This window comes from Anser anser (assembly GCF_964211835.1).
Source record: "Anser anser genome assembly, chromosome: 2".
Classification (NCBI taxonomy): domain Eukaryota; kingdom Metazoa; phylum Chordata; class Aves; order Anseriformes; family Anatidae; genus Anser; species Anser anser.
The window spans coordinates 120098834-120125349 of NC_139721.1; the positions used below are offsets into that span (position 1 = coordinate 120098834).

The window sequence follows — 26516 nt, forward strand, 5'->3', positions numbered from 1 at the left end:
CTGTTGACCAGCACCCCCAGATGCCTTTCTGCTGAGCTGCTCTCCAGCCACTCGTTTCCCAGTCTGTGCCTGTGTCAGATGTTACACCCTCCCAGCTGCATTCCCCCTTGTTGAAATTCCATGCCACTTGTAAACCAGACAGTGAGCAGAACCTTTAAATTTAAAGCAAAAGAACCAGCAGAGTTTGGAAAGAATTGAAAATGTGAATACTTACACGGATTTCACTGCCAGTTGTTTCAAGTACAGAAATCACTTATGTCTTACTCCACTGACCATGTTGCTGGGATAACTTACACGAGCTATTTGAAAACCTCTACCACCAAGATGACCAAAACTAAGCAGCAAAGAATACCTTTCATAATCTTTCTCTCTAAATACTGTATGCATAACTAAATCTGGAAATGAAAGACTTCTTACATTTCTGAAACAAAGCAGCTAAGCTTTGGTCCAACTTCACTGAAGCTGTTTGTCAATTACCCAAGGTTGAACTGACAATGAAAACCAAACACAGAGTAAATATTAACTGGGCTGAGCAGGTTTAGCACCAAATTAGGCTGAATGGGACAAATTCTATACAAGCTAAAGCACAATATTTGTTTGTAAATCACAGGATAAAGGCTATAGAAACAATGAAACAGTGAACATCACTAATCTCATAAGCTCCTAAAGACTAACTGAAAGCAAGGAGCATTTTTAACCAACGTGAGGAAAGCATGTACCAAATGTTCTTTTGAAATACTTTTGAAAACTTAGCCCTCTGCATTTTTTTCCTGTCTTCTATGTTCCTGCCCACTCCATTAAAAAGAAACATTAGTCTTTTCATTTTTTAACAGTGTCAGACTTCCAGCTATATTTGGGCTACTGGACTCCTATTTTCACATGGTTTTAATCAAATTCTTTAGTTTGTCAACACAAAGAGGACTAAACTTAGTTGAAATCTGATCATGCAAACACGTTCAAAGCTAGGAAAAATTTCTGTTCCTAGGAAGCAGGACAGAATTCACAAGCTAGAATTTAAGTGTAGCTCAAACCTCATGAGAACAGCGCTACAAGACCCCTCACTTTCCGAAGATACATAAATAGTTAATAGGGGAGTTAACAGTAAATGACGCTTCAAAATGTGGATCTTAATTCATGAACTTTATGACAATAATAAAATATAGTGATGGGGCTTTCTAATGGCTTCCACCGTTCAGCCATCATTTCTTAATGGATAGGACCTCAGGCTTTATAGTCAAGCATAAAAAGGCAGCATTTGCCATCCTGGGTGAGGCTGCTGGTCCATCTAACCTGGAGACCACATCACTTTAGGATTAGTTCTGTCATTTCAGTGCAAGAGCAACAGCAGCTTTTACTAATATAACAGTGGAGTTTACTCATCTATAAAGGAAACTGAAAAGGGAGTCATCGCTGCTTCATGTAGTACCTACAAAACTAACCGAGCCCAAAATAAATCCCAAACTAATTTGTACTTCAAAATTTCTTTAGGACTGTTTGTTTGCTATTAAAATTGAAGGCTGGGTTAGGAATTTCCAAGGCCGTACGTGCATTGCGACACTGTGTCCCAGCAGCCCGTCTCACCTGCCATGGCAGTGATTTTGGAAATCTACCACCCCCCTCTTTGGAGACCCCAAGACAAAGCCATGGCTTCTGCCACATGGAGGAATGGCTAAAAGCTTTCAGCAAAGTGTGTCTTTTAAGTTGACATCATCCTTCCAGATCACGTCAAATACAGCCACTAAAAGTGCAGCCTACATATGGTCTACATTAAAACTAACAAACAAACAAGCCAGCCCCTAAGTTATGAGGCCTTCCAGAAGCAAAGAGCCAAAAGCACAACAATCATCGTATACTGTACATTAGGGACTGACAGCAGAGCTGCCCACGGCCTCAGCCCTGCAGCATCTCTGGCACCATTCAGAAAAGAGATTGGTTCCAGTTTGCCCGTGGGCACCACGGCACAACACCCAATGCCAAGGCAAAAGGGCTCTCGGGCTGCTCACCTCCACGCCATGCCCCAGCCCACAGACGCCACCAAGAGCATCTGCACTGATGGAGAAGAGAAAAATGTCAAGTTCCTGCATCCACCAGCCCATGGGAAAACCCTCCGTGCAACAGGCTGCAGACCTCGGCCCCTGGGAGCAAAGAGCATTGAGAATGGTTTGGGATTAAAGGCAAAAATGAAGAAATTAAATTTGCACCGCTTCCTACATTTAGTAAAGGAAATTATGCATTTCCCACAAAGCCTAATGCCAGCTCCACAGGGATTATATTACTATTTATTGTTTTGTTTGCTCAAATAAAACACCTGTCAAGGTCAGCTATTCGAGGAATTTTTAATATATCAGCCTTACACTATGGAGAGTAAGAAACATTTATAGAGGCACTCCTGGTAAGATTGTTGGCGTTTTTTCCCCCCAGGTAGGTGCATAATGATTTAATAACAGAAACAGCATGCCCACAAACCTCTGAACCTCAGATTTAAATAAAAACTAATATATCTGAAATCTGGCTATCAGTCTCCACAGCTCCTTCGGCTTTCTGTGTTATGAAAGGAGGCGTAACCCTAGGATACGGCATCTTTCCTTTATAAAGTCCCATCTTAGAGTGTCAGAAGTCAAGGAATTAAAAACAAAAGCGGCATAAATCGCTGTCAATCATCAAAGTCTTTGATCTGCTCTTTCCTTCAGAAGGCATTATGCTCTCTAAATGGAGGGATCAATCTGCGCACGTCGCAGGGGCTGGCCGCCCCTCTCGCACGGCGACGCCAGCGCAGAGGGCAGCTGACGGAGGCATGTTGCAGCCCGTGTTTTGGGCAAATCACGCGAAAATATGCAAGCCGGAACACAAAACAAACAAAACCCTTGGTGCAACTACACGACACAACGGCTTCCCTTTTTAGCTTTTTTCAGGATTTTCTGTATAAAGACAGCTTGCTTTGGCCTGTCTTACCTGGTATGTGCTCGCTGGGCATCCCACCAGTGCTATTCCTCACCCATAAACCGGATTTTATTTTTCAGAAAAATTTTAAAAAATGCTTTTTTTCACTCATCCATAACTATATTAAATATTACATTGGTCTGCCCTAACTTCTTTGCTGCTTTTTTTTTTTACAGTAGCTAAGCAGGTTGCTTAAGTAAAGGGTCAGACGTTTATTTACTGCTTCCTCAACTGCGAAGAAAAAAGGAGAAAAGAAAGAGAGAAGAGAAAAAAAGAAGAAAAATAAAAAGAGAAAAGAAAAAAAAAGAAACAGGAAAAGGAAAAAGAGAACACAGCACACTTGTCCTGCCAAGAAGCTGCAAGGAAAAAAAAAAAAAAAAGACTCAGAAAAAGAGATGAACTTTCCCACAGAAGAGTGTAACAGTTATATGTGTGTGCTGACTTAGAAAGCCAAATTCCAGCCCAGCGAGGCCCTGCCGTCCTGCAGGGACGGATCCTGCACGAAGGCTCCAGACAAAAGCCACTGTGATGCTCTGTAACTGCACAGGAGGAGATGGAGCTAATCTGGCAGGATTAGGCCCCTAGTTGCAGCGCTGCTGACTGATAGAGTTGCTCTGGAAGAAATGAACTGCAGTGATAGCAAGAGGGAGCTGGCCACGAGACAGCGTGAACAGAAAACCTGTGAGTAGGGGTGTACTTGGCCTGTGGCAAGAGTTAATGAGTTTTTCATCCTAATTCAAACAGGTTTGTCACTTTCAGGCTGCTATTCTTCACGTGTCTTGCAGGGTTGAATTCTGTTGCCCTTCCTCAGTTTGAGGAGCACCCTTCTGCATAAACATTCCCTTTAATTTCAGATTATGGCAATCATTGGCACAATCTGGTCTTTATAAACAGGGAGTTGAAGAAAAAAAACAAATGTCAAGCAGAGATAAAAGTAGCATTGTACTTTTAATTATCAAAGTATTTTATTTCATTTAAAGGAATGGATTCGCTGGTCTTCTCCAGCTGCCTTGCATCATCACAGCAGCGCAAAGCACTGTAAATCCAGTTCAGTCAAATGGTTAAAGTGGGTTAGCAGCTGCTTTACATCACTGGAGCAGCATAAAGCAGCAAGCATTTGAACCTAATCCGTACTCTTTCAAGGCACTTTTCTTTACCAAAAAAGAAAAAGCTTTTCTTCTTCATCAGTGACTGCCGCTTACCCGAGAGAGCAGAGCCATCTAGTTAAGAGGAATAAAACATACCAGAAAAAAATCTCTGCAAACAATTTGGAGGTAGAATTTGTGCCTTTTGCTCTTCTTTGGCTAGCAAGAACATTTCAATCTCATCAGGCTGTCAGTGATGGGAGAAAACTGTTTAAACTAATATGCCTCATTCTCAAGCCTGATTTTAGACAGCTCCTGATACAATGCTTCAGCACAAGTTAGAAGGGCAGATCCGCTGTTACTTAGGGCTTGGAGCACAGAGAAATCAATACACAGAGATAAAGACAGATAAACACTTTGGGCAGATATGAAATAGGAAGAAAAATACCGCTCTCAAAATGCTTCTGCTTAGCTAATGTAATACAGTGGAAACGTGGTATCTTCCCCAAGGTGACTGCGCTGCTTCTCTCCCTGGCTTTCAGTCTCACGGCCCTTCAAGGGCTCCCTCTGTTCACGCACTGCACTACATCATGATTAGCTGAGCAATTAACCATGCCCTACGTTGTTCCTTTTTCACCTAATTATTGCTTCATTTCTCAACTGCATGGAGCAATTGCTCCTATTCGGCTAAGCGCTTAGGAACCGCAACAGCTAATTTCCCAGAAGTTTTGCTAGCAGAAGACAATCTTCAGCTCAGTGTGAGCATTTCCTTTTACTTGGAGTTGAGAGGAGGGGGGAACAGTGCCGTGGGGCTGGAGCTATTCCTCACTGAAATCAGCGTACGCATGGGTGTGCGCACACGCACTCACTCGCTCTCAGCCATCTTCTTGTCCCCTGCCATGTCTGGAAGATGACTAGAAAAACAAAAGTAGGCTCGATACCCATCTCCTATCAGTAAATAATGGCTGTTTCAGCCTAGTCCTTAGGGAAATGAGGCAAACACGCTGGCTGGCTGTATGCATCTGGTTTATAATTTCTGAAGATAATGGCATCTTACTGCCAAACCTGACAGAAAGCTAAGGTTTTCAAAGATCAACAAAAGCTCTGCATGTCTTCTGCGTAAAGAAAAGGGAGAAGAGAGACCAAACAAGTTCTCCCAGCTGTAAGAAAAAATAAATAAATAAAAATAAAAAAGTGGTGTGTGTTTACACTTTGTTCGACAGCAGAGTTTCCATGTAGGAGAGGTAGCTTATAAATGCCTCCGTCACAAAAAAGTTTCACTCAGATCTTGTGAGCTCCTGAAACACCCCCATCAATCAACTCCCCAACATAAATCTGCAGAAAACTGAGCTTTGTTAGTTCTGGTGCTCAGGGAATGATGTGCTAACAATGCCACTGCAGCTAACCGTGCATGCAGCATCCTTTCTTGGCTCCGCTCTCTTGTATGCCTGCCCCACGGGTGGCTGGGCTACAGCAATATTCGGGTTGCCAGAGTTACCCCCTGTATTTGCATCCCCACTGATCTGCATCAAGGTTGCAAAATGCTCAACTTTGTTTGCACGCAGGGCTCCCGCCCGTGAAATTGCTCATCCTTGCGTCCCCCTCCCCACCGACTGTGGCACGTTGGGTGAGGCTGGGCTCGGCACTCCCAGACTGGCTCGTGTCTCGCTCCTGATGGATGGCGCAGAAGCGCCGTGCTGGCTTCCCCATCCAGAAAGCGAATATGGAAACTTGAACGCCGACAATACTTCCTCCAAATGACAATTACTTGAGCGCCTTCTTGCAAACCATTTCAACTCAATTACTCCAGTGAGCAGTAACATTTAATTTTACAGCCTGGGAGTACAGCAATTCTGTAATTTAAATGTTCCTGGCAACTTCAATCATACTACAGTTTTCGTGCAATTTTCTGTCCCTGACATCCCTTGCCAGAAGCTGCAGAATTGATGCCACTTGCCACGGTTGCGCACGCTCATAATCTTGCTGTGACAACAACCTGGCAGCCTGGTGCCCATGCCACCATGTCCTGAGCACAGCCGCAGCTCAGTGCTACTGTCCGGCCACGTGAACACTGGACTGGCTGAAGCAGAAGGCAGAGCCCTCACTAACACACTTGCTGCTACCTCAGGAAACCAGCAGCACTAACAGCAGGAATTCACCCTTCAAAAGGCCCGTAACATAGGAAAAGAAACTTTTTTGTGAGATTACAAAGGAAAGATAATAAGATGGGGAAGCTCACGAGTACATCATTTCTGTCAGAGTATGGCTGTTGCTCTACTCCTGAACACCAACGTAATGCATCCCAGAGATTTCAAGCCCATCCTGTCCCTCTGCCTGACTGCAAGCCTCATTTCCTGCTGCTGGTGTTGCTCAGTCTGAATTTGCTGTAGGGACAAGTGCTCTTTTATGCCCTGCCTGCACCCCAAAGAAAGGCTTGGTGTGGCAGGGCCTGGTGAGAATTCACGAGGTGACCAAGCAGCTGTGCAGTCACATCTGCTCTCTATTCCAGAAGGACGGTTCTGATGCGTGGCTCAGAAATGCATACACTCAGAGTGAACATGCATACTTTATCACCAGGAAAAAGTAATAGAAAAGACATCCCCTTTCTAGGTTGGAGCCCAAGGAAAAACATGGCTTTTAGACCTTTTTTTTTTTTTCCCCAGTCAAAAAAATGAAAGGAAAAGTGAAGTTAGCTTTAAATTTCATCTTGAAGACTGGTCATATATATTCCTCATGACTTTGTGCTATCTGTTTTGCACTTTTTGGACTCCTGGTTTACCAGTACTGCCACCCTCACTTCCTATTTCCATGCCTGAGCAGGTAGGGATGAGAGATAGACACAGACAGGGTCCATGCAATGTCAAAGCCAGTCAAAAAATTGAAGAGTTTGTTTCCTTTCTTCCTCTACCACAGCAAGACTGAGGCTTTTGAATGCAATCCCAGCAGCACCGCTGCTATTCTGTGCTGGGACTCTCATTCCTGTAGCAGCAGCTCCCCTTGCTGCCTCACCAGCCCAGCAAGCTGCACGAGAAGCAAAGGATGGCTGCCCAGCCCCAAGCACAGAAAGGGGCACAGATCGCAGAGCACCAGGTACAAAAAGAGCATTTATCATCATGAAGGTCATTCTAGAGATCCAGGGTTTGACTCTGGCCATGAGTGTCCTAAGCTGGAGTTGGAGTTAGCACATATAGACAGTGCTGGGTGTGAGCCTGAGCCCTGCAGACCAGCTTCCGTCCAAACCCCCAGTGCTATAATTAGAGTAATTGCCATGTCCAATAAAATAGCTTTAATTTCACAGGAATTCAGAGAAACCTATAACACAGCTTTCCTTTGTGAAGGCTACATAACAAACTCTAATGGCAGGGGATTTTTCTTTTGTCATTTTTATTAGCTATTATTTTTGAGGAAAACACCTCAAATGCTTCCTCAAATATCATCAAATATGTTATGCTGTGGAAAATGTGCTATCTGCAACTGAAAACAATTAAAGATAATCTATAAAAATGTACTACAGCAAGTCACTTCTTTCACAGAAAAAAACAGTCTACCTCCAAATGTACATGCTCCCTGTGAAGCGGTAGTCGTACTTGAAGAAAATATTTGGGACTGGAGCAAGTATTTATTCTTAAAAGAAAACTATCTTTCAAGTTGTTGATGCAAAAAAAAAAAAAGTAATACAAGTTAAACCTAAAGAAAATGAAAAGCAAAAAATCAGAGACCCAGTGTATGACACCAACACTACTTTTTCTACCCACACTTTATAAACTTATCCTCCTGTGTGGACTCCAGCAATTTTTTCCAGGATTTTTTCTGGAGAGAGATCTATGTCCATAACCATTGTATGTACTTGGTAAATTCAATTTAGGAACATCAGACCCTATACGTTCTTTAAAATAGTTGACATGTCCACATGTAAATCCCAGCACAATAAATGCCGGATTTATTGTTTTGCACAAATCATCTGGATGACACGTTCATGGCTCAGTGCTTTGGATTTACTGTGCATTGCGACACAGCGTAGTATGCATGAGCAGCGACTCCAGCCACGCTGGACAACATCTGCGCTCTGTGGACATGGCTCCAGAGCGCGGAGTTGCCCCAGGGATCCCTAAGACAGTTGGCAGAGAAAGTGGAGTTGAGTTTAACAAAGGTCCCAAAGACTGCCCAAATCAAAAGCCTTGGAAATCTCCCTAGAAAATTCTGTTTGGGAAAGGCAGACGCACTAAGGGGAAGAGGTGGGCAATGCTCCTTTTATTAAACTCCCCGCCGTAACCCAGTTATCAAGGGCTGACCTTCAGACAAGGAGCAGGACTGCCTGGGTGGTTACCTGTTTCCCAGGGAGGCACAGAAGCTGTTTGCAATGTGCCAATTCCAGAAAAGTAAATTCAAAACATCTGGAGCCTTTTTTCTTTCTTCCCAAAGAAAAAAAAAAAAAGTTAAATGCTTAAGAGCCCTGGGAGAGTTGCTGTTGATCCACACATAAAACATCCACTCCCTGCACTGTGCGAATCAGCTGCCTGATGGAGCTATGTGGAAATAGGGGGCTGGGGGAGCTCTTGGGCAGAAAGGATGAAAGTACATTTTTCCCTGGGGCTGTAGTTTCAGTCCAGCTCCAGAGAGCCAGAGCTGTTGCTGCCAGACACCATTTCAGTTATTCCCATGAAATGATGGATGGCCTCAGCCCATTCCCTAATGAAGAGGTGACTTCATCAGGAAGGTCGCCATTGCAGTCAGCTTCTTTTTAGGGCAGCTGTAAAAAGCTAAAGAAGGAAAAGGAAAGAAAAGAAAGAAAGAAAGAAAAAAAAATCAATCAAAAAACCACCTCCCCATGCAGTGAAGTGGGGGTGATTTTGTGAGGCTGGGGTTTAAAACAATGGGTAGGACAGAGTCCTTGCTCCAGCATCACAAGTTGTACCCGTTCAGTGGGGAAAGCACAGCCGCTGCTGCTGAGCCCTGGCTCTGCCTCCTCCCATCTCCATCACATATGGAACAACTCCAGGCTCCCACCACCTCTGTTCACTTCTGAAAGCTGAGGTGCTACATGACAGCAAGAACGTCTTGGAGAGGTTCCTCTATTGTGTGTGCTAGTGAGGAACGGGAAAGGGGAAAGTGCAAAATGGAAAGGGAGCCTCTCCTGCAGGCTAACAGACCTCAATACCCTCCCTGCAAGAAAGGCACTCTTAAAAACGCAGAACTCAACGAACACTAATAAAAGGCAGTGGGTGAGGAACCAAACTGTGCATGTGGAATGGTGGCACTTAAGCTTTCCCATTTAATGCTGAGCATTCAGGAGGCCAGCTAGTTATAATGACAAGGAATTTCTATTAAATTTCAGAGCAACGTGGTGATCAAGAGGAACAATTTCATTGGATACCCCTGGACTGCTGAGTGCTCCAACAAAGCCTCTCTCAGGTCCCTCTTCTTTTCTCTGACATGTTTAAAACTAACTTGGCCATACTTTGTGTTTTAATTGAGAGAAACGGGGTTAGGATCACAGGAAGGCTATGCTCATGCATACAAACATATTCTACAAACCTGTAAACTCATTACAAAACAAAAAAAAAAGCCTTTTTTTTTTGATCACAACGGCTGCAATAATTGGAAGTGCAAAAAAAGATGGACTAGTAAAATTAGAATTTAGAGTGTTCATCTAAACACAAAAATATAAATGATTCATACATACTAGCTTGAACGATGCATTTAAGAAATAACATCACAGAGAACATCACCGTATTTGCTGCAGTGTGCAATGTTTTTGTTCTCTAAATTGACCTGGTGCTCCATTTTGACTTCAGGAAAAAAAAAAAAATCCATCCTGCTGGGTGCTTTAGGCCATAAATACGCTGTACATGTAGAATACATAAAATGTTTACATAAACCTCTGAATATTTTAGAATAGATCTGTCTCATTTGATTCACAATCCTGCAGCTGTTGTTCACTAAACTTGCACTCCCTTTTTTGACACAGTCAAATACTCCTGATTCTCAGATGGAGGATGACATTCAAGTAAATCAATTTCATTACAAGTTAAACTATTCTACTTGATTGCTTTCAAGAAACAAACAGAGTATGCGCTGTTTCCTCCTCTGTCTCCTACTGATCATTAAGGTCTACCACTTGCCTTAGACATTGTTTACTCTTATTCATGTCTTCCAATACAAGCACATACCACTCCACCTCCTCACGCCAATTCTGGTTACGGCACTTAGTGCTTGGAAAGTACGACAGGCACACATCAGAAACAAGGTAATGAAGATATATGAGTTACATTTGTGTTGCCTATTAAACTAATATTTATCTAATTCCCTCCTCAAAAATATGGGCCACCACAGCTGAGGTCTGTCTGTGACAGTCCGACCCATCCCTCAGCTCTGATGTGTTTTGATCTAGTAGCTCCCTCTCTCCAAAAGTCTTTTCAAGACAGACGACATTATTGACCACCACCACAACTGTGTTCCTGACTACATTGTGTTACTACTGGTGCTTACAGCTGCCTCTTCCAAATCCCTGATGGGAGAGCAGACAGAAAAGAAAAAGAAAAAAAAATTGCTCAGAAAAGGAAGTGAAGGCCCTGCTGTTGCCCAAGAAAATATACCGAAGTACAAAATCGGAGCTGTAATTTGAATGTTCACTAGCCAAATTTCTAGCATGTCTGTGGCTGGTTGGGTTCCAAAAGAATTAATGAGGGCTCAGAACATTTCTAATATTGTCTGAAACAGGCAATGCAGCCCTACTTCACATAAAAAGGATATAACATAATGAAGCAATATTATTTTAGCTGATGAAAACAAAAAAAGAGCAGTTCTTACTTTAAACAGTCTCTTGTTTTAACCACTTATAACAAGAGCAGACCAAAAAGTCAGAAAAATAAGAAATACAACCAGCCATATAAAAATTAGTCTTTATTCTTTTGCCCATATTCCTTTTGTCACAAGTATTATGGTCATCTTTATCTATTTTGGGGGGAGAAATAGGTGACTAACCATTCACCAGTGTTGTATACTTTTCCAGTCCTTCACTACAGCATTAAGCAAGCCAGAGGTGCTATTTAGTCATCTCCCCTGTAATAATGTTTTATAGAATGATTTTCCTGTCCAAGATTAAAGACGGAATAATGCAAATGCGTGTTTTTTTTTTTTTTTTTTTTTTTTTTTTTTTTTTTTTTACAGAAAAGAGCAGCACTTCCTTACAGAAGAATAAATCCCTAAGCCTCTCACAAAACCAGCAGCTGAGTAAGAATGGCACCCGGTTGTCCCCAGCATCTTGAGAAGCCACAGAGACTTCTTGCTTTCAGAGCTTAAGCAACATCATTACTTTTAACATACTTCCAAAAAATGCTCTCACCTTAAATTTGCCCATTTGTAAGTGGGCACAAACTGGTCATCCTACTAGAGACAGATTAACTGAGCAATTTATTTATAACAGTGCTCCAGATGCAAATACAAAGTTGAAAAATGAGTAACGTTATAGCTGAGGAAGGTATGATTTTAAGAGTGCTGAGACCCATAGAGCCCCATGTACTGTATTTACCCATCTTCTACTGTTGTTAGCAAGGGGAAAAACACTACAAAGAATATTGATAGTCACTGTTTCCATGGCTCAAAGCCTAATGAAACATTATCGCTTCACTTAATTCCCACAGCTATTGGTTATGAAGAAGCACTGTTTCAAACAACAATATTGATAACGTTAGACTTCATAACAGCCTTGCATGCACAACGACTTCAGGGCACTGTATCTGAAAGTGCCTGATGCACTACCATTAATAATCATAATTTTGAGTTCGATATGAAAACTTTGAGAAAAACAAACGTGTCCTCAAGATAATTACACTCAAATTCAAAACAAATGTTTTTTTGAAAAAGAGTGCTGTGGCGTAGACTGTATTGTAGCAGCCCTCCTTTGCGTGCTAGTGATATATTCTCCCCTTACTCCATTCCTTGTCACATGTTAAGTTAAATTCCATGCTCAGGCAGATGTTTAGGAGTTGATGTAGATCAAATAGGTGAGATCCTAGGGCCTATTTTATGCAAAAAGTCCTTCTGCTGTACCAATATCTAAGAATGCTCGGTATACCTTCTACTTTTAGGAAGACCCCATATGAAGAGAGGCTCACTAACAGACACATTTTTCCACATAGACTTTTTATTCATTAAGAGGCTCCTTCTTATTTACTGTTCCCCTCATATCCAGAACATATGTGAAGATACGGACTTCTGTGTCATAAATATGGTCTGGCTCTTTTAGGAATGTGTTAGTGTTTCCAACAATCATATTATCTGTTTTTTTATTACTCACTGGTTTCCTGTGTATAATCTTTCCATGTTAAAGCGTCCACCAAAAGGACAGCAGAAAACAAGCACCATTGAAGATGTTTTGAAATTTTTACTGAAAGCTGTTTTTTCCCTAGCAATAACATTAGGATTTTTAAATCTAAAGTCATTCAAGGATAAAAACAGATCTTAGATTACTGAGGTGTTGGGTGTTTCTCTTCTAGTTTTATAGAAATAAAGTTCCCCTCCTAGCTACTCAAAGGTGTATTATTATACTTTATAGAGAAATATCATAGTTTACTTCCACAGTACTTACTTCTCTTCCCTAAGCATCTAACAGGCACTCTTGATGAGCTACTGCATTTCACCAGGTTCAGTGCAGCTTTTCTCACCTTGTAGTGGACAACAGTCCAGACCTTGCTGCAAGACTCAAAAATTGCAGTTTCCATCCTTTTTTAAGTGAAAATGAGATCATAACATGGAATGCATCCTCTCCTTTTCAGGTCACCAAAGAGATGTGTGCTTAACGCTATTCACAAGTTTCAAATACGAAAAACAAACCCCAGGAAAGATGAACTAAAGGGATGTGCAGGTCTAACATTCAAAGCTGATCTGATACACATGCTGGTATCCTCATATTTTATTTTTGTACATTTACTTTTCATTATATATAAATGCAATGTCAGAAGTACCTATCATATTTTGCAGTCAGACGTGTATACAGTGACAGGTATAGACACAATATTCTTTTGACTGGTAACTGGTAGTATACTCCAGAGTATACTCCTGTAAATCATACTTCTTTAAATGACTCTGGTTGCTGCTTTTTTTCCCTGTTTGTATTAACCCAAATTTTTACCTAAATGCCACTTTATTCTTACTTAGCAAATCCCTTTATGAAATAAGAAACTGGAAATGTCTCTCCTTCCTAGTCCCATAATATTATAAATGCAATAAGACTAAACGCTAATAAAAGAAAAGGGACAAACTGTAAAAGACGACAAACTGGCTTGGCTTTGTAGCTCACTTGGGCGCTGTGAGGAGCAGAGCTAACCTCAGCAAGCAATGCTCCCTTTCAGCATATTGTAAAGCTTTGTCACATTGAGACTTAGGGAGAAATTGAAGCTTCCATTCAACTCAATAGGCCATGGTAGAAATTTATCCTGCCTGGTCTTCGTTAAACTTGTAAAACATGACTGGTGGAGTGCAGTGCATAACCCACTCTAATAACACAGTTTAAACACCAGTCAACACAATAGAAGAGGTAGAGAAACGTGACAGAAGTATTAAAGCTAAGTCAGCCCTGAAATGTCTGGAGTTGTTTAAATGTCTATCCAAATCTCTTTGGACTTAGAAGCAAGAAGAGAAGTCTTGTGTGAACATAGTAATATTTTTCTCTAGTACCTGTTTGCAGTCAGGCTTCAAGTACCAAGAAAAAAAGACCAAGATATCAAAAAAAAAAAATGTATGGATAAAAAGAACCATTCTTTTTCCCTTTTCACCTCTCACTGGTTGAAATCACTCTGTCACCCCACAGAATACTTAACTCTAATGAAATGTTTCACTTCAAAGAGTTCCTATACTATCTTAAGAAGGAAATATGACGCATCTATTCTCCAAGGAAGAGTAAACAGTAATCTAACGTTCTGCTGATTTGTAGGGTGTGCGTTGGGAGGGACAGCATTCAGTAAATGCCAAAACCAGTCCCAAATAAAATGAAAACAAAATAAAAAGAAAGCATATATTACAAATTCAGTGATAAGGCAAATTGTTTTTGAAAGAAAAGACACTTTTCTGATTACTGTTTTCAGCAATTTTCTCTTAAAAACATCATATTGATTATTCATCTCTGAGCATTTTGAAAGTATATTTGTGGACACCCTTCACTAGCCCGATTAGTAGCTTACAGCATTATTGGCAGAAAGCTGGTATTAAGTGGGTTTAGTTTCAGAGAGGTGTGTCTAGTCAAACTTGCAAGTTTTGCAGCAAAGAGCACGCTTCCTTTGAGGTTTTTAATTTTGGGAGAATTTTCCCTTTTGAGGTAGAGATCCAGCAAAATTTCAGTGCTGTTGACTTCACAGAATTTATTTGATTTCAAACTTTAACATCAATAAAAATTCAGTGGAGATATCTGAGAACAGGCTTATTGATCTCAAGCTATACTGATGAATAGGAAAATAATGTCCAAAACATAAATAAATGTACAGAACATTTGTAAGGATCGGAAAGACTCTCATCCAAAAGAAGATTGTTTTGTTAAGTCTTTTTCTATCTTTCTTGCTTAAGTACTACAGGCAATAGAATTATTTCCACAATGTTTCTTCATAAAGTAAGTGTTCAAGTGAATCAGTACTTGTAAACAAGCTCTACTGAGGATTCATGCTGCCAATTTAAGATAAACTATTCTGTATATTCAACTCCATTTCTCTGGTAAAATTTCCCTAATGAAATGTAGTAAAACTCACAAACCATCAGATCAACACACACCAGCAAAATTAAACCCCTGAGAATATTCACTGCTTTATTTTTATTAGTACTGTTTTAAATATTCAAAATGTATGGGTCATAAAATTATGCTTAGGGCAACATTTTCTCATAAGTTCATTTGTGCATGTTTTAAAATAGATTTAAAAACTAAGTAACTTCAATCGCAACCTTAATGCAGAGACAAACAGCAGAAGTAGCGATGGAGGCAGATCTAAATACCCCCCTCCTCAAATTATTAATTTTAGGGTATTTTAGGGCTAAAGAATGCCCCGGGCAGTAAAAGGAATGCATTTAAATGCCTGAAGCAGTTTATATAACGCTTCAAATTTCTAGAGCTGCCTCCACATTCCCTTCCTTACAAACACAAGATAAAATTACTTGGAATTTCCTTATATTATTACTTAATATAGGACAAACAATAACACCGTCAAAAGTCAGACAAGGTGACCCGTGATTATTTTTCATGGAAAGATCACAAGACTATACAAAATCTGACCAGCTGGTTAGAAAAACGGGTTTGCACCTAGCTTGCACACATCCCCCTTGGCATACAATTTAACATGTCATTACCCTGGTACAAAACCCACGAGGAAAAGTTCACACCTTTACTTTCCTGAAGCAGCTGTGGCATGACGCCATGCTCTGGCACGCCAGCCCGCTCTCAGCGCACCCAGGGCCAGCCAAGTGCTATGGCAGCACCCAGACTCGGCCCCGCAGTCTTGTACTCCACGCACCTCACGGAGCTATCGATCAGCATCTCTGCAGCCGATCGCACAGAGTAAGCGAGGGAGAGCCACAATGTGATTTGAAGGGGAGAATTTTTTTTTTTTTCCCCTCAACCAAACCAAGACAGCCTGCGATACGACATGGATATCTTCAGGAGATAAGGGATACATTATCTGCAGCCACTGGGAGAGGAGTGACCTCATGCTCACCTCAGGAATCAAAGAATGACAAGTTGCAGAGGACAGCCTCGCCACTCTTTTTTTTTTTTTTTCTTTTTTTTTCCTTCATCTGAATATAAAAGCAAGGATGAAGAAGCAGCAGAGGGTAGCGGCAGGTTGTATGGCCTGCCAGACACTAGAGGAAGAGAAGCTGCTGTTAATGTGATCTGCGGTGGACAGGAGACCTCGTATTTATCTGCAAGGGCTTGGAAGTACCAGGGGGATACTGAGTGTAAGCTACACGGCTGCACAACGCAGGCTTTGAACTGAGCTGCACTCTGCCCAGCTTTCAGGTTAGCATGAACTAGAAGGAAGACAGGTAGGTACTGGAACCCGCTGGCATGGAAGAGACATCATGAGAAGGCAGCAATACATTGGCCTGTTTGTGCCATCAGGAGAGGACAGAGAAGCTGCAGGAGGGCCTCTCTGCACAGCCCGCTCAACCACACCACAGAGCTTTTTTCTCTTTCTCAGCTTCCTCCCCTCTTTCATTCTTCCTCTCTCCTTCTCTTTCATCACTGTCCCCTCTAGAAGAAGACATTAATTTCCACTTTCTTGAGCCCTTTGCTCACAGGCAGGAGCAGAAGCTTCCACACACAGTGAGATCTGACGCCAGTGCCTCCTGGGTGCAGGCACTGCAACTGCCCAGGTCTGTGAGGGATTCCCTGTGTGACGAAGTTGTTTTTTAATACCCATCTCTTGGCTTCTTAAAAGATATTACCACAGTGCAAACTGGCTGGAGACACCCCTACAGCAGAAGAATGCCTGGCTGGAGTCCTTCTCAGTGTTAGGAAAGGCTCTTATTATCACCCATGGATAACGCCAGTCGACAGCCAGACTGGCAACACAGATGAGTAGGCCTGGGAAGGAGCAACAGGTTCTGGTCTTGGATCCAGCCTGTTATCATCAGGAGTCTGGAGCAAAACCCAGACCTCTCTTTTGATCTGGAGTCAGATCTAGGTACCAAGTTTTATCCTTTTGTGTTACAAAGTTTTGCATCCAAGAAAAGCCTTGGCTCTCCTTCACAACAGGTCCTAAATGTAATTTCACAGAAAAGTGAAAAGTGGTTTTTGAGGAGAATCTTAAAGCATACATCTGATTATCCCTACAGGCCTGAAGCAGAGAAGATAGTATTTCTAAACAAAAGGAGCGAAATGCAATGCGTATCACACAGTACGCAGCCTTGAGACAGACAAACGGATGCGAAACACATGGCTTATGAAACTTTGCTTTGGTTTCTTTTTTTGGTTCAGGCTTCCCATGCCAGAAAATGATAGTAAGATAAGAGTCCAAACTGACTGGCCACACAAAGCCCACTTTGTTTTACTATGCAGAGAGGTAAGGTGTATTTTTTTAGCTAAGAATCTATAAAAAAAAAAAAAAACTTTTTAAGGAATCCAATTAAGTCACACAGCAGACAGGAAGAAGGAACAACGCTGGGGAAATGCAGAATAGGATAACCTTTCTCTAGAAAGTTGTCAATGTTTGAAAGTGACAGGACTCAAATCCACAAGCGACCATGTACAGAGAGTGCCTCAGAAACACCGTATGATATTGTAGCTGCTTGAAAACTATTTTTATCAAAAAAAGCCTTTCAAATGCAAGGGTGAATATAACAGCCAACAAATCACCTATATGCTTTTCATAACAAATTCTCAATAGAGTATTATTTAAATATTAAGACTTATAATTGATGAAATTGCTATTATAAAATATTATGTTAGCAATAATATTTCCTGAAACCTCCTCCTTGCATTATACTGTTCTTTATTCTAATTTCAGGCAGCCTTTCTAACATGAAATGCCAACATGGCACACATCAATGGCCTCGAGGGTATAATTAACACTTGTTATTTACATTTATTTTTTAAAATAATTAACTAGGAGCATGTCTAATGAATGGTAATGGGGCTTAAATTGAGACACAATATGTCAGCTACCTTGCCATTTAGACAAGAACTCTCATGCAGCACTGGGCTGATCAGACCGACTGGGCTGAAGCGAGAGCCCTGAGGATCGCGCTGTTTCACGCCTTCATCCTTCTCCACCAGGGTGAAGTCAACGGCATGGCATGTACTGCCTGTGTATTGGTAACTTGGAAAGTACTGATTTTCAGCAGCTGATACAGCAAATATCAACGAGTTAAGGCACCAGTTTCTTTTTTTGTAGGCTTCCAAAATAAAAATTGAGTCTAACCCATACACTAAGCTAAACCCTCTACGGTCCTTTGTTACTACCCTCTCTTTGCTTTCCATCACTCATAGGGATGTCCTCAGTTGACACAGTTTATGACATGGCATAAGCAGCTACGCAAGCCAGAATAAGCCTCTGACTCAGAAAGAAGCTATGCATAAAGAAAATCCACGCACAGTGATGTACTTTCAAAATGCATGACCTCATTCTTCCCCAGTAAGGCTCTGAAAGAGAAACAGACCCAAACAAAACATTTTGCAGAGTGAAACATGAAACCGGTGTCTGCTATTTCCCTTCCAAGAGTGAAAAGCAAATTGCAAATGTGTAATCGATGTAACAATGTTCCTGTCCACTTAGTAAAAGAATAAATCCATTTTCCCAGCATCCTGAAAGATTTTGCCATCACAGTACACTTGAAGTAAAAGCAAATAATTGACTTATAAACACATATTCATTCTAACTTGATCACTGGTTGGGGTTGCTGTTAGTAGTCATGTCCATGACTTAACAAATATGTGATTTGCAATGCTTCATTTCTCACACAGACTCATATAATCAGTTCAAATCTTTTATAGGTTTAGACAAAGTCCCTCATTTTTCATGTATGGATTCAAGTGTATTTTCATAAACAATTAACAGTTCTTTATATGTAAAACATATCCCTTAGGATGCACAAAAAATCACAGTAGAAAGAAAAAGGCCCTTTTTTTTGAAGAAGAAAACACCTACCACATATCAAATAATCAGATGAATGAAGTTTCAGGTTGTAAATACAATAATGAAGGAAGTAGAAGAAACATGATATTGAAAAATATCATGAGTACAAGAGTACAGTATCAAGAGTACAGTTATGTTATGTAAATTACTTATTATCTTCCTCCCCGTCTTTAACTTCTTTCCCTAGGTCTGTCCATTTTCAGACAATTTTTGTCTTCCTTTTAAATTTGTCCTTGTCCTCCCTTCTTCCGGGTCATTTTTCTGGCCTACTGTCATGGGCTGTATTGCTGATATTTGATGAAACCTACTCAATTTAGGCAATTATTGCACACACTACTACCTGTGAGTTGATAGTAAAAGGCTGCAATACCTAACACACATCAGTTTACATCAGCACAACTATTCCATATAGTACTATGATGACAAATTAAAGAAATACCAAAATGAGGATTAAAGAAATAGAGACTTAACTAGATCTATATACTACCTTGTACGCTATATACAGCATTCGAGTAAAAACTGCCCCAAATAATGGTGTAAAGTATGATTTAATTCCTTAATAGGGCTGAAGTAAAATTAGAACTCATACAATTATCACTGCAGAGTATAGCAAGTCTACTCTTTTGGCCTGAATTGTATACATTTTGCTTTTCTGCATATATACATGTGCATATATGTGCTTCAACTCAAAATAAAAACAGAAGAGGAATAATGCTCCCATTTTAATCCTACACATTTTAAGTTTCAAAACAGCCAAATATTTTTGAGTAATTGTATGAGCAAGGGCAGTTGCAGTAACTAAAGAAAGATTGTTTTGACTACAACATATGATATACAAAAAAGAAAAAGTAGCACCAACACATACATACAACTGTGTATATTTCTATTCTGAAAGTAGGAAAACAGCAAATATAATGCATATGCTAAGAGAAACTAGAAGGTGGTATTCTAGACAGAAAATGTACTGTACCTGTAATATCTGTCAGTGTGAATAATTTCTTGGCTGCTGGCTAGAATATATTCTGCAGTTCATTTTGTTTTATCACATTATTCACACTTTTTTCTGGAACAAGCAGTTCTCTTCTTATAAGACTACAGTCTAGTGGAACAAATGAGCTCAAGCCTATGATTGATTCTCTAACATAGTTGAGATGCTATAGCTTTATTCACTTTTTTAAAACGGCTTTATTCATTTACTACCTCCAGCATGACTCCAGAGTGTCAGTGCTGAGAAACTGCATTGTGAAATGTTCACTCGGCACTCAAGGAGGTGGTGGGTTCTTTTTCCTTTTTTTTTTTTAGAAGTAAATTCCATGATAAGGAGGAGGAGAAGTGGCCGATACAGACAGACCGTCTCTGCTCACAAGTTCACAAAGTGCACTCCCAGAAATATTTTCTAAAAGCTTATCAGTCTAAACATTCCTCTTCGGCTCTGTTTCCCTGACAAAATGCTGTGAGAGTCTATTTGGATCAAGGCAGCAACTCCCTGCTTTATTTCCTGCTGGAGAGCAAGCACGAATGGGAAATCCGCAGCATCCTCACCAGGGCCCCTTTATAAGCTAAAGCCATGCTATGGATGAGAAAGTTTTGCACAACGCTGTTCTGCTCTAATGTCATCTCAAAGTAACCCCTTTTTCCACTGCCTACATCTTTTTATTATACCTCTATAATAATAAAATAAAGGTATTTGGGGAAAACACTATTTACACAGAAGTCATTGCAATCTCCTCGTGCATGACTCTTGTGCTAATGACTAGGACTACCACGGGCTTCTGTTTCCGTGGACTTGCCCTTTTTTCTGGTGGACATTTTGTCTAGAAAGAAGGAGGGAAAAGCCATTAGCCCAAGATTTTCCTTGATGTCTCAAACCCATAATAAGCGGGCTGAATGGCTCATGCACAGATATCTCTGCTCAGAAAATCCCATAAAGTGGGGGACAAATTCATTCATTCTCATTTTCAAAACCAGGCTTTCAGAATAATTCTGGCTAACTAACTACATTCCCGAAACATCCTAGTAAAGCAGAGATTTCCAAAAGGCCACCAGGAATAAAAGAAATTGTCGTATCATCTGCTAGCTTTACAAATCAAAGAAGCAGTAAAAAGGTTAAAGGCAAATGTGGCTGTTCTTCAGGTTTAGGTACAATCTAAAAATGACCTAGCTGTCTTTCTTCGAGACCGATGAAAGCAGCAGCTCAACTCAGCTGGGCTCCATCACCTGGAAACAGTATCAGCCCAGAGTCAATTTTACAGTATAAACTTCAAGATGCATGCAGGTGAAATACAATGGCAATTAAAGCTGGTTTTAGAACATCAGGTGAAAATAGCGTTGCACATGTGGAATAACAATATCCACAAATATCTGATGTTATATATATATATATATATATATTATTTTTATTTTTGCCCTAAACCCAGTTTTAAAAACACTTTGCTACGTATTTATTCTTTTAAATGCAGGACTTTAGACTGGATAGTAAACACAGTTTATAATGCTGTTTAAGTCTCTAAAAGGGAGACAAGAAGTAAAAACGTGTATGAAATTAACTCAAGTTACATGTCACAAAATGACCTTTATAAGTTCCCCTTAAAAGAAAAGAAAAGCAGCTGTATAATTTATACTGTCACAATCTTTAAAAGGTTCAGAAGGTTGGATAAGAAACCTAATTCAAATATTTGGAACTCAACCACTGGATTTTGGACTCCTTCCTCTTCTAAAGACTTAACTTTGTTTATCAGCAAGTCTTGTGTTGTGCAAATAAAATTATAACCATGTAACTGAGCAAGCAAGAGAGACCTTTATATCAAAAGTACTCTATGAAGAGAACAACTGTGTAAAAAGCACCGTGCAAACCGATACAACTGGGAGCAGAAGCAAGCTACATTAGTTCACGAGCTCAAGGATCTCAAGAAAAGAAAGTTTTCTTTCTCCAAAAGCTCTAACCCACCTCTTTGTGATGTAGAGGACATGAGAAATAAAGGGTACAGAACTTCCTAGGAACTTCAGGCACAGAGAGACAGATGAAGCCACAGATGGTTCTTACTTCTGCTCTCAGAAATGCTCCTTTCTTTTAGAAAATGTCTTATGGTGTTAGATACTAGCCCTGCTGTGGGAAGAGACTGTATCCACCCCTCTGCTTTAAAACTAATATTCCCTGGGTGCTACAAGAGCTTTTTAAAAAATATATAGCAAACAAAACCTTTGTCTTTCTGAAGGACATATGAGTATTACCCATTTCTCACAATCTCCTTTAAACTTGACTTGTAAATGGACTCTAAATCCTTTCGCCTGCAACAAAGGAATAGCCTTGCAGCACTGCACCCTGCCCGTGGTGTTACACACTTATCTGCCATCGTGTGTTATTAAAGTTGGTATGATTTAGCTCAGGTTAGTCATAAATGTGAAGCTTTTTTCTTTCTTCCCATTTATTTAGATCACTAATGTCATTTTCAGCTTAGGGGAGAACCTGTAACTCCCCTGAACTAGCTAGAAGCCTTTCTCAATTTGGGAATTTGTAGTTCATATGCTTTCTTCATGCTGCCTCTTCTGATGTCCTGGCCAGCAGTTTCAGGCAAAAGGCCAGGAACCAGAAGTCACAGCTAGTGAAGGACCTCATGCCACCTCCACCTCTAGCTACGGGCATCCTGACTGCTGCCGCAGGCTCTGCAGAGCAGCTCACCACCACAGTGACTTCTTCGCTTTGTGCCTGTAAACGAGGCTAAGGATTTGGCACTCTTCTGAATGCTTAATTCAATTACAACTAACAGGGAAGAAACGTGTGCTAGTTCTCAGCCTCCTCCTCACAAGCAGGGACTTCTCATTTCTCCTCCTACCCCCTCGGCACGGCAATTTGGAACACAATCCTGTGTCTGTTGTACGTGACTTGGATTGGACTATCACTGCTCCAGCTATTGATGGCCCATAAACTATTGTTCTGTCAATTGCATTGTAAGGCTCTTTGTGTGGAAATGATGGATGAAATGGGATACGTATTACTTAATGATTAGACTTCTGCAAAACATGTTCAAACAGATATGCCAGGCTTGATGATACCTTATTATCATCAATGAAACAGAGACAGCATAATGGTGCCATGTATGTATTTCATGGCAGTAAATGCAAGCGAAATGTTTCTGTTTCAAACCCCGACAGCTCCTTAGTCTCAGTTATTTCAGTTCAGCTAAAGATGACATGCTAAAATGAGGGCATTTATTACTAAGTGGCATTAAGAAGGGGGATATTTAACCTACCATTGAAATGCTTACAGCAATGCGTGGAGAAATCATCTAATGTGTGCTGGCAGTAATTTATGACATCGGAAAAAATGCTATCATCTTTTTTTCCACTGTCTATGGTCTGGCTTTGCAAACTGCAAGCCCTGAGGAGCAAGTTTGATATAATATGGCTAATGAGAATAAGTGAGCGCACTGCAATATTCTTAAAGGGTTACACTGCTGAGTCTTTGACTCTTTATACTTTTTAATTTCCTTGTACAAACAGTGCAGTGAAAACGGCAAAATCCATTTGGCTGGTCTGTGCTACAAATTAAATCCTTGATTAAATTTTGGCAATTACTTCTCCGGGTCTTTTTCATTTAAACATTTTTAATTCATTTGAATAAGCTTCTTAATCATGATTCTGGCAATCCATTGTATAGCAAGACAAACTCTAATAAATGCTGTAATGCAGCAACAAACAGAAAGATAGATGGATGCTAAAAAGGAAGGGTTCTGTCTTTTTTTTATTTCGATAAGTGTAGCTTATATCCATCTTTCATGAAAGTTGTATTCCAGGCTTCTCTGATGTTGCAATTTATCTCATTATGTGTTGACATTTTCCTTTGTGATGTCAAAAGCTAATAAAGATTCCAGGTACGGTTTCAAACCCTCTTAATAAGAGGGTGAAAGAAAGATTAAATCATCCTTAATGCACAAATCAATACTATAGTCAACCAAAGGGTACAAATTAAGAGGGAAATGTGAAGGGCTGTCACTCTTCTAACAGGAAAGATGCTAGATGGACATTTTCAGAAAAGGTGCTTGAATTTAGCTTCTCAGCCTTTACTGCACAGAATTATATTACCCGGTGAAAAATTACCCCACAGCTTGAGCTATTTGCCAGCCTTTTTTTTTTTTTCTTTCTTTTCATCTGTGAAGACAGACAGGAGATAGCAGGTGGTAAAGTACCTCCTCAGCTACAGAGGAAGGTCCAGAGCCCTCTGAGTGTGGAAAGCAGTGCTGCACCACTTTGTGCAAAAAAGATGTGGGGAAAAGGAAGGTCAACTGGATGAGGAAAAAGAGGAAGGAAAGAACAGAAATAAAAATAAACCTTTTAGTGCAAACAAAACCAAGTGGAACTAAATAAACGTTAACCATTTCTTTTTAATTATTGTGCTACCAGTCTACTGATGGTATAATGTGAGGAAAATATTGACAGAGACTCAAAATTTCACACAGCCTCTGGAAAATAAAGGGTTAAAGTCTAACTGCAAGGCCAGTTCTGTCGGACATGAAACATGCTACTATTTAACCTGCAGCTCTCCTACTCTTGCAACCTCTGGAAAGGCTTAATGTGAACCAAAAGAAAAAAGAGCACCTCTATGATCCTGAGAGGATAAACAAAGGGACTGCAGATGCCCTGTTCATTTCCCCTTCCCTTCAGCCAAAAGACACCTGTAGACTTTTTCCCACTGCATACCAGGGACCTGGCTTAAGTAGCTGAGAAAGGAGAAGAGTTAAAAAGATATGCGTTTGTTGATGTGCACCTAGTACAAGTTCCCTTACATCTGACATTGTGAGCTCAGTGTAAGGTGAAGGCACCAAGCAGCCAGACAAATGAAAGACCTAGGAAAGAATCCACAGATTATATCGAGAATTAGCAAAGGGGAGACGCTAACTCTTGGTAAGCTGTCATAACATTTGTATCTGCCTCACTTTCACAAAATTGAGACAACTGAGTCTTGGGGATGTAGGCTGAAAGGTGCTGGTTCTGAGTACTACTTAGTGAGCATTCAGGGGATATAAAGAGTGGGTAAGCTCACCTGCTTGGCATACAGCAGCAGCAGGTAGTGATATATTACCCAAATGAGAGGTCTGTCAATGCCATGTACCTGTGCTTGAGCTCCATTTCACCAATACATAGAGCCATTTTAAACTTCAAATGCTGAGCCATATAATTCAGCCTACAAGTTAATAAAATTGTGGTTTCCTTTTTAAAGCCTCTTCTCATGTCAGAATCTCATTCTCTGGAGTGTTCTTATCAAACCTGTGTTATGATCCTGAATGAAAAGCTACTGCCTGAGTAATACCACAATGAAGAGGGGAAAAAGTCTCAAACAAAGAACAACAGAGGAAAATCCTTACCAATGTAAAAACCTTCAGCACATCACAACAAATCATACACAGCAGAGATGACAAACACTCCAGATCCATCACCAGTACAGAAAAATAAGCTACCATGATCTATTTGTATAAGCATGGTGACAGAAAAGGAATGAGGGAAGAATTCACAAGGAAATGACAAGCTCTGTGCTTGTAATTTTCAGATTATTGACATTTTCTCTACACAGAGTGGCTTCAAAAGCCAACTGTAACTCTAAATTCTCTTCTCGCATAAGTGAGGGACAATGAGCCTCCCAATATTCGATTCAATATAATCTGAAGTTTGAGTTAAGCATAATTAAAAGCAAAATGTCATGTATAAATGCTGGTGTACCAAAGGTTGGGTCTCATATGTAAGTTTAGATGATGGAAAGGGGAAGACTTGAAGATAACACCTTCAGGATCAGCATTCTATTGCAAATAATGTCATTTCTGCAGAATCACTTTAATTTAATAAATCCAGGTAGAAGATGCAAAGACTTTCTTACCACGCTGAGAAACTACGGCCTGAATTACACTTCTTGATGCACAGAAACGTCTCTACATGAAACGTGGCAGTGCACGGGAGACATGCAGCTCAACATCTTCCATCACTAACCAAATGATGACAACAACAACAACAACTCCAACAACTCAAATTTTTCTCGCAGCTGGGCTCTTCACAGGTGCCTATCTTCTGCTTTGGTAAGATATTTCTATTTTCTACACATTCTGAACATTACCTCAGTTTGGATGTGAAGGAAAAGCTCCTCTGTTTCGAAAGCAATGAGAAATGTAACTACTGGCTGCTTAACTGGTGCATCGATAAATTTCTGACATGAATCAGTATGTATTACAGGCTTTGCTGCAGGAGAGATGTATAACTTCCATAACCGAAGGCTGGAGAAAGATGACACTGCATTCAGACAATTCCTCCTCTCAACTAGCCATCACCTGGCAAGCTTTTTTTTTTCTTCCCCCCCCTTTTTTTTTTTTTAACAGCTCCATTATATTTTTTCTTGTTATTTTTAAGTAAAATCTTCCTACAAGCTTCAATTCCAGCACATCACAGCCTGCCAAATTCATCTGCTTATAGCCTTAGGCTGGAACATCTTTTGAAACTCAGTTTCTATAGAGGACAGATCATACCCCTGTGTCGTACCCACTATCCTGCCCAGCTGGCACCTCCTGAGCGCCCAGAGGGGCACCTTCAGGATGCGGCGGCTGGCAGAGAGACACCCTCTGTTAATAAATGTCGGGGCAGGCTGCAGCCCGGCGCTCATCAGGACATTACCATGCAAGCCAGCATGTTACTCTTTTCTATTCAGTCCCTAAAGGAATCGTGTTTGACAGAACTGAACAGCTGCTGTGTATTTAGAGATGTGAATGTATTGCATTATTTAATGAATTGTGTCATTTTAATATAATTATTACTAAAAGTCTGAACGTAAGCCTATTTTTATTTATGCTTAGAATTTTTACCCACTAAGCATTTTCAACTCTGCTTGCAGCCAAAA

At 40.5% G+C, this 26516-nt stretch overlaps 1 protein-coding gene and 1 long non-coding RNA gene across 22 annotated transcripts in view; one reads left to right on the top strand and one right to left on the bottom strand.

Annotated features, from left to right (window-relative positions):
• Positions 1-16980, top strand: part of LOC310893784 — a 38842-nt gene extending 21862 nt beyond the window's left edge. The window contains exons 1-2 of the long non-coding RNA XR_014579283.1: positions 1-9437; positions 11196-16980. The exon at positions 1-9437 is cut by the window's left edge and continues 21862 nt beyond it. This is a non-coding gene — a long non-coding RNA (uncharacterized lncRNA). The remainder of the gene's footprint in view (positions 9438-11195) is intronic.
• The window catches only part of RBMS3 (RNA binding motif single stranded interacting protein 3), a gene marked incomplete at its 3' end in the record, with an annotated part of 701513 nt that overhangs the window by 174772 nt on the left and 500225 nt on the right, over positions 1-26516 (bottom strand). The gene's annotated exons all lie outside the window — the stretch shown is intronic.